This window comes from Podarcis filfolensis (genome assembly GCF_964270895.1).
Source record: "Podarcis filfolensis genome assembly, chromosome: 13".
Taxonomy (NCBI): domain Eukaryota; kingdom Metazoa; phylum Chordata; class Lepidosauria; order Squamata; family Lacertidae; genus Podarcis; species Podarcis filfolensis.
The window spans coordinates 14,494,729-14,504,018 of NC_139615.1; positions in this window are offsets into that span (position 1 = coordinate 14,494,729).

The window sequence follows — 9,290 nt, forward strand, 5'->3', positions numbered from 1 at the left end:
GTACTTTTTGGGGAGGACAGGAGGCGGGCGGGTGTGGAGAACTCCCTGGTCCTGAATGGGGTAACTGTGCCCCTGAAGGACCAGGTGTGCAGCCTGGGAGTCATTCTGGACTCACAGCTGTCCATGGAGGCTCAGGTCAATTCTGTGTCCAGGGCAGCTGTTTATCAGCTCCATCTGGTATGCAGGCTGAGACCCTACCTGCCCACGGACTGTCTCTCTGGAGTGGTGCATGCTCTAGTTATCTCCCGCTTGGACTACTGCAATGCGCTCTACGTGGGGCTACCTTTGAAGGTGACCCGGAAACTACAAGTAATCCAGAATGCGGCAGCCAGACTGGTGACTGGGAGCGGCCGCCGAGACCATATAACAACGGGCTTGAAAGACCTATGCTGGCTCCCAGTACGTTTCCGAGCACAATTCAAAGTCTTGGTGCTGACCTTTAAAGCCCTAAACTGCCTCGGTCCAGTATACCTGAAGGAGCCTCTCCACCTCCATCGTTCTGCCTGGACACTGAGGTCTAGCACTGAGGGACTTCTTGGCAGCTGCGAGAAGCCAAGTTACATGGAACCAGGCAGAGGACCTCCTTGGTAGTGGCGCCCTCCCTGTGGAACGCCCTCCCACCAGATGTCAAAGAGAAAAACAACTACCAGACTTTTAGAAGACATCTGAAGGCAGCCCTGTTTAGGGAAGCTTTTAATGTTTAATAGGTTATTGTATTTTAGTATTAGCAGTTCGAAAGCACCCCCGGGTGCAAGTAGATAAATAGGGACCGCTTACCAGCAGGAAGGTAAATGGCGTTTCCATGTGCTGCGCTGGCTCGCCAGATGCAGCTTGTCACGCTGGCCACGTGACCCGGAAGTGTCTGCGGACAGCACTGGCTCCCGGCCTCTAGAGTGAGATGAGTGCACAACCCTAGAGTCTGTCAAGACTGGCCCGTACGGGCAGGGGTACCTTTACCTTTACCTTTATTTTAGTATTCTGTTGGAAGCCGCCCAGAGTGGCTGGGGAAACCCAGCCAGACGGGCGGGGTATAAATAAATTTATTATTATTATTATTATTATTATTATTATTATTATTATTATTATTATCTCTCCGTGTAAGGCTGGGGAAAATGTTTGTCTACAATCCTAGAGAACTGCCACCAGTCAGTGTGGGAAATACAGAACTCGAAATGACCAATGGTCTGAGCCAGCAGATTCCTGTATCCCATCTCTGACTCCTTCATGGAGCTATAATCACTGGCTTATACATATGGAAGTATATACAGAACCCCAGCAGATTCCATAATGCCACTGGAATATGCATTTGGGCATATACAGAGCCTGGGGGGGCGGCGGCGTGTATGTGTGACAGAATGCGGAAGTGCTTTCAGGTCCACCCAAGCACGTTTTGCCAGCATACCAGGGGATTTGTGCTGCTGGTTATGCGCTGCCTGCGAGCGTACTCGGCACGGTGATGTTCCCTGGTCAATGCGCGCGCCTGCCTTGGATGCGTCCCCGCTGCATGACAGAATGCAGCACTGCCCCCTGCTGGGCACGACAACAACAAAAACGCAACCGAAGCGAACGAGCTTGTTACAACATGAGATCGTGCAGCTGTGAAATTGGGGGTGGGGGAGGAGGCCGCTGGTCGCATAGTCGTGCGCACAGGCGTGTGAACGGGAGCGCGACATAACAAAGGGGTCGTGTGTAAAAACAAGGCGGCAAATTGGGAAAGGGGGAGGCTGGAGAAAGACTTAACTGGGCAGCTTTCTCCGCGGGATCAGCTCCAGAATCTATTTTCAGCAGGTGGAAGGGAGGGCAATAGCTGCACTTGACTGAGAAGCAGATCCTCGGGAGAGGGGGAAGTGATGGATTGGACTTACAAGATTCTGCAAAAACACCTTCCAGACCCTACTTGATGTGTGGAATCACCAGCACTATAATTTTTACATGGAAGCTGGATTTATTTTTTGCATGTTCCTTAAAGAAGTGGTACAAATAATGCCAAAGGTGAATGCAAAAGAACCCCATAATTTATATGTGGAGGAATAATAACTTCTATGTTGTACTTGGGTCTTATATACTGTACAATAGATAGGTTGACAAAGATAGTGGGGTTTTTAAAAAGATCTTCAAAAGATAACTAATGTCATCAGTTTCAATGGCCCAGTTCAGACATAATCGTAAATCATGGTTTCCCATTACCTGAACAAGCCATGGTGAACCCTGGCTTCACACATTCACAGCTCCTCTCACCTCCTTCTCCATGCCTGAAATTAAGAGATTAATTTCTGCTTACAGTTTTCAACAGATCACAGTTCCTGTTCAGAGCAGAAGTGTGGTTTGCTTAAACTCTAATTACTAAGAACAAACCAGGATCAGACAGGGAGGGATTGGTCCTTTAGGAATCCACCAGGAGACAGGCAGAGCCTGGAAGAGACAGAGGCTTGAAAAGGCTCAGTCTGCTCTCAAACTTCGGCTGTGGATACACCATACATTTCCAGCACATTTACACATGCACGCACCAAATCCTGGGAACTGTAGTTTGATAAGGGTCCTTGGAATTTCAGCTCTGTAAGAGGTAAACTACAGTTTCCATGATTCTTTGGGGCGGGGAAATGTGCTTTAAATGTATGGCTTGCATGCAGCCATTGACAAAGCCCATAGCTTCCTTGGAGCTATCCGTGGTCCTGCAGAACTCCTGACCAGCCTTGGCCCATGGGAGCTGGCATCAGACCACCATGTAATACGAATTGATTATATGCAGAGAGCTTTTCACGCATCTTCTTTTTCAGCTGCCACATCCATTTCAGCTCCCTCCATTCCCCCCCCCCACACCACTCCCACCTTCCAGGTTCCATCCTGGATAGCTCAGTTGGTTAGGGTGTGGCGCTGATAATGCTAAGGTCGCAGGTTCGATCCCTTTATGGGCCAACTGCATATTCCCATCATCCCTGACCACTGGTCCTGCTAGCTAGGGATGATGGGAGTTGTAGTCCAAAAAACAGCTGGAGACCCAAGTTTGGAAAACCCTGGACTAGGTGATCCTCAGGGTCTCTTCCAACTCTACAACTCTACGATTTCTATTATTTCTGTCCCTCTGGGCTCCACCCATTTGCTTGAAATTAGGCAAATGGCTGCAGGAGGTCCTTCAGTCATAGGTTGCCGATAGCTACGTGCTTGGGATCAGGAACTGTTCTCCACTGAGCTAGGCCTCTTCCCTGCCCTGCTGCACCCCTACCCACCCCAGCAGCCCACCCATAGCTATATGGAGGGAGCAGCCAACAGGAATCAAGGACCACACCAATAGCTTGCTTAGGCCTTGCCCATTTCAGCAAAATGACCCACAATCCTTTTATTCCAGTCCTACAGCCTGCCTTCCGCCTCCCCCTTCCCATGTCTTTTACAGACCAGCCCCTCCCTGTGTTGCACTTGTCTCTTTCCTGAACCTGATTTACTTGGATCCGACCCACACAGACACTTCTTCAGATTTCAAGCCCCGAATCCTTTATTCTTGGGGTATGACATTATTTGTGATCCACAGGGCTGTAATTTAAAACAAAGGAAATCTATAAATAAAGTGTTGGAGAAAACAACAACAAGCATCTTTGCCTAGAGCTGGGTGGGAGGTGCATGTCACACAGGCTAGGAGAACCCAGCAGGGTGCAGTCACTGCAGAGCAGCCTTGCTAAGAAGTCCACCAAGGTCACCGGTCTACCAGAATTTTTAGTAGCCTGCTATCTCCACACACTTGTGTTATAGATTCGCGGCACATCAATGGCTTGGAAGAAGATGGGGAGAAGAAGCTCTCAGCTATCTTCCAGTTTGCAAAATCTCCATTGCCAGACAAGTGCCTGTTTGCAGTGCTAGAGAGCTCTTGGGTTCAAATCTAGCCACATAAGCTACCTAACTAGGTTGTTAGGAGGATAAAATGGAGTCTACGCTCACCCCCACTTCCATCAAGCTCCACTCCTGAGGCACAGGCAGGCTCTTTCCCAAAACTGTCACTCTTTGCCCTAATCAGATGCCAGTAGGGGGCTCCACGCATGCCACACCAAGCTCTACCCACTGACAGACACTGCCCCTTAGCTCGCCTCAGCTGTCCCCAGTTCTAAGTCACAGGAGAGTGACCTAGCACCCCTCACTCTGCGTTCCTTGAGGAGAGCTGGAATCCATGTGTGCTTCATGGCAAATGCATCCCACAAGCTAACTAAAAAAGAAAATTTGGCATCTCGGCTCCTGTTACATTTGAATAATGTTTTTGGCTTCCGCAAGCAGTATGCCAAGTTTGGAAACTTATGGTGGCAGCATGTCCCTGTGCTGTTTTCAGTCCACAAAGCTGGTCCAAAGAAACATACACAAATTCCTTGCAGAGTTCAAATCTGGTGATTATTTTTTTTTAATGATATTTTATTCAAATTTCCAAAAAAGAGTTTACAAAAATAATAAGATAATAAAGAAAGAAAACAAACAGTAAAAGATACAGAGTAGAAAAAAAGAAAATAGAAAAAACAGTAAAAAAATAAGTCCATCTTTCAATGTCTTACTTTTCATTCACTTGTTTCCCTGACTTCCTCACACCTCCCTTTTTTGTATTCCATTTCGAATGGTTAATTCAGCAAATCCTTTTCCTCTTTGTTTTTATCTTAGTTCTTTATCTTGACATATTATAACCTTATAATTTCATCTATTTAATAAATCATTTTTACATACTCCTTTTTAACATTGTTACTAAAACCGCTTCATTTCATTCCAACATCATTTTAACATTCATTAATTTTGCAGTGTTTCTGTAAATAGTCCTTAAATTTCTTCCAATCTTCTTCCACCGACTCTTCTCCCTGGTCTCGGATTCTGCCAGTCATTTCCGCCAATTCCATATAGTCCATCACTTTCAAATCTGGTGATTTTGAAGCATGTCTTACATTTTTCACTTTGTGTGTGTGTGTTGGGGAGAATGGATCATGATTCCAAGTCTGCTGGGAGTCAAGCACATTCAGGCCTACCCTAGTTGGCAGGAAGATTCCACTGCCAAGCAAAAAACGTGTCACAGCTCCCAACTTGCCAGGAATAGTTTCCTGAAAATGAAACAGCACGCAGGGCTTGGAGCCAGAAATGCATAACTTATGCAGAGGGACTGCAGTCAGACACCGGAAGGAGGTCCCCTGTCCCCCCGTTGGACAACAAGATCAGTTGGTCTCAGGCATCAGATTTGGGGGTGGGTGGGAGTGGGGGTGGGAATAAAGGTGTTTCATAGGTAACAATAAGAGCAATACTGAACCGTCAAATATTTTTTTTAAAATAAATAGAATAGAATATGCAACACATGGCAGGATCTGATTTCCTCATATTATTTTGATCTACACCAGTAGGGTGCCTCCTGGTTTAGGTGAGGATAACTAATAAAAAGGGAACGGAGAAATGGTGTGCAGTTGAGTGTAAGGAAGTCTGATTTTTCACTTCAGTGTTTTCTTTGAAATGTCGAATGTTGAATTCTTCTTTTTTAAAGCACATGCTGAATCTGCCTATTAGGTAATCCAGCACTGCCTATTGGGTACAAAGAACCAGGTACAAAGGTTCTCCTATGCAAGCACTACTGAAGTGAACCAGAACATAAGAACACAAGAGCCCTGCAGGAACAGATCCATGCGCCAACTACTCCAGCATCCTGCTCTCACAGCAGCCAACCAGAGGCTTATGGGAAACCTGAAGGCAGGACCTGAGTGCAATAGCAACTCTTCGCCCCCCCCCTTCCTTGTGCTCTCTAGCAACTTGAACCTGTACAAGAGCATCACAGCTTGTTCCACTAATGCTCACATAACGAAACTTCCCAGTAGGGTGTCGTCCCCCCAATAATTTTGTGAGAGCAGGGGTACAACCTGGTACTTTTCACCCCATGGATGGAAATATATTGGCTGTCTCTTAGTGCAGACCCAGGTCATCGAGCCTGATCATCCACAGCTGCCACCTGCCATGAACCATCATTGGCAAGATTGGCAGCAACAGCAGCTGACAGGTTCCTATGCTTAAGATGTATTTTATTCCCTTGTTAATTATGCTGTTTTAAATGTGCACTTTATATTTGACTTCCTTTAGCAATCTTTTCTTTCGACAAGTTTGATATAATTGTCGTTGTTAACTGCGATAAATGTTGTGCATTCTGTAGTTGACCTCGTCTGCGGTGTTTTATTCTGAAATCTTTAAGATAATATTTTAGTTCCCTGTTAATTGTGTTGCTTTGAATGTATAGTTTGACTTTCTACAGTAATTTTTTTTATTCTGGGTTGTTTTATTTGATGTTTCCATGTGTTCTAAACTGCTTTGAGATTGTTTTCTGAAAAATATAAAGCGGTATCGAAATGAAATGAATAATAATAATAATTCTCACCAACACCAACACACACTAACAAAAGCTAGGGCCAGACATAAGCCGCCATGCAGCTGTGTCACATCATTTCCCCCATTTTAACAGTACAAGTACACGTGCATTTGCTCACAAAGTATTCCCATTGTGTTCAATGGGACTTTCTCATTTATGTGTTTAGGACTACAACCTTTGTAGACAATGGGTCCCTTACTGCAGGAGACAATTCCTCCTATCCTGTCTCTCTGAACCACACAAATTCCCCCGCCCCCCCCCCCACCTCCTCCGCCTTGGCTGCAGGGATCAGTTCATCCCTGTTCCCGTCACGGAGCTTTGCAACCTCCTGAGTCACCGGCTGCGCTATTGACACAGACAGCCAGGGCAAGCTGCCAAGGCAGCCAGCAAGGGGACTGGCCTGACGCACGGTGGCTCCAGCTCCGTCGGTCCTCCAAGCATCAACAAGCCAAAGCCCCTCCACCTGCAAAGCAGCAAAAACAACAACAACACCCCACCCACAATCTACCAAGCCCTTTCACACACAGAGAGACCCCAGTAAACCTAGATATTACCACAAAAATGAAAGCATCTCGGCTCACTCCCCTGATAGAAAGGATGGGAGGTTTGCCTCTCTACAGAGTCTGTTTCCTTGCGATACGAAAGGGAGGGAGCTCTGGAGACTCTGCTTATTTACAAATCTATAAGCAGACCCCCACCCCCAACAGCAGGCAGAACAACTGCTCATCTTGCAGCAGATTTTCAAAGAGGAATAGTTGCAGTGCAAACACACGCAGACACTCCAAGGCTATGGCACACACCCCAGGTGTTTGCTAGAACTCATAAAGCTCCTGGTTTCTCCATCTGCCCAAAGTCAAACTGCTTATTTTTTTGGCCCACGTCCCAGCACCAAGAGAACACTCTTCTTAGATCCCACACTGCAGGTAGATTGCTAATTAAGGAAACATCGCCTAGTCATTAGTTCTCATTGAATAGCAGCTGATCCTCCTGGATCATCAGCTCAATGAAAGGAGGCAAACCTATCTCTGATTTATTTAAAACGGAAAGGAGGACAGTGCCACTTTTAAGAGCAGCATAGATGAAGAAATTTGGCTGGTACAGATTTTATAAGCCTAGCTTGATAAACCTGCACCTGTCAGTATGTATGCCACACAGCTAGCCAAAGGACAATGAACCTTTGTGTTTCTTTACACCTGCTCACCCTCTTTACTGATGAGCATGGGGAAGAGCCATGGCTCAGTGCTACGGCATTCTCTTTGCAGGAAGAAGGTCCCAGCTCCAATCTCCAACTTCTTTAGGTAAGGCTAGGTATGTACCCTGTTTGAAACCCTGGAGAGCCACTGCCAGCCAGTGTAGACAATGGTGAACTAGATGGACCAATGGCCTTACTCAATATAAGGGACCAGCCCTTTTACAAGAAGCTGGCATAAAACAAACTGGTGTAAATTAAGCTGGTGCAAAGTACAGCAGATCCATTCAGGAGCAGGGCTATTCCTGGCTGAGCTGGCGCAAGCCTGACAGGGAAAATGAGGCTTAAAAAGAGTGTTTGGGTGACACCACCCTTTTTTGCTGGCTTAACTTACGCTGGGTTGTCAAGCCAACATGTTTAGGACCCAGCCTATGTCACCTCTCTGGTTCTGCCATACAACACCACTTTTCCAGGGCTTATGCCAGTTTAAGGTATGCCAGACTTTGGCTGAGTCAGGTATCTCCAGCTGAGCCAAGGATGGCGAGCTATGCTGGTGTAGCCCAGTTGTGCTGGGAACCTCCCAGCTCAGCCAGAGATCCACTGGATCATAACCCTCCTCATCCCAGTGGATATTGCTATAGGATTGCTCTTAAGGCAGGCATCCCCAAACTCGGCCCCTCCAGCTGTTTTGGGACTACAGCTCCTATCATCCCTAGCTAACAGGACCAGTGGTCAGGGGTGATGGGAATTGTAGTCTCAAAATAGCTGGAGGGGATGCCTGTCTTAAGGCAACACCACTGATTCTACAACAGAAAACAATTAATTCAAAATGAAACATACAAATCTGCCATGGCAAACAAATTTGAGTCAGGTTTACAAGTCCTGCAGATATTAAATTCCCAAAATAAATAGGGTTTATTTTATGGAATACCTGTACATTTTATTGAAGTGCAGAAGCCAATATAAACTGACATTGGACTACAGAAGCAGGCTATGCCCAGGGCTGTTCTGAAGACTACCACAAATTATTTCATTAATCTGAAGGTTGTGCAAGCTGATCTGAAAAATATCTGAAGGGTAGATGTAACTCTTACTAATGAAGCACACTCTGTAAGAAGGGATCTGGTGAATCAAACCCAAGGTCCATTTACATCTACTCCATCTTTTATCCCAAAGTGGTCAACCAGATACAGCTGGTAGTCAATGTAGTACTATCTCAGAGCATAAAGGTTGCACATATTCAATAAGGAATATTCTCTCATATTTTTAATACTGATCTATTCTAATCTTTCAGAGCATAATTAACAAGCGCCCCTGCTATTTACTACCATTGCCACAGGAAACCCTGGTGTTCATTTTACAGCTTATGTTCTAAAAGTAGCATTTTTGGGATACATCTTGACACTGTCCATTCTTCCCTCTCCCGAATCTACTGCAAGGCCAACCAGTTTCATTCATTGGTTGATCCCAAGTTCTAACATTACAGCAGCAGGAGAAAAGCTTCTTTCTAGCTACATCCTCTACACTATGAACCACTTAATAAGTGTTTTTTTAAAAATATTCCTTACTTTTAGTCATCTTTTTTTCTTAAACTAAAAGCCTCAATGTGTTTAGGCTTTCCTCAAAAGCAAAGTGCCCTGATCATTTTGGGTGCCCTTTTCAGGTCTACAATGTCCTTTTGGAGATGGGATGATCAGAACATACATTATTAGTAATTTATAGTACATTGACAGGAAAATG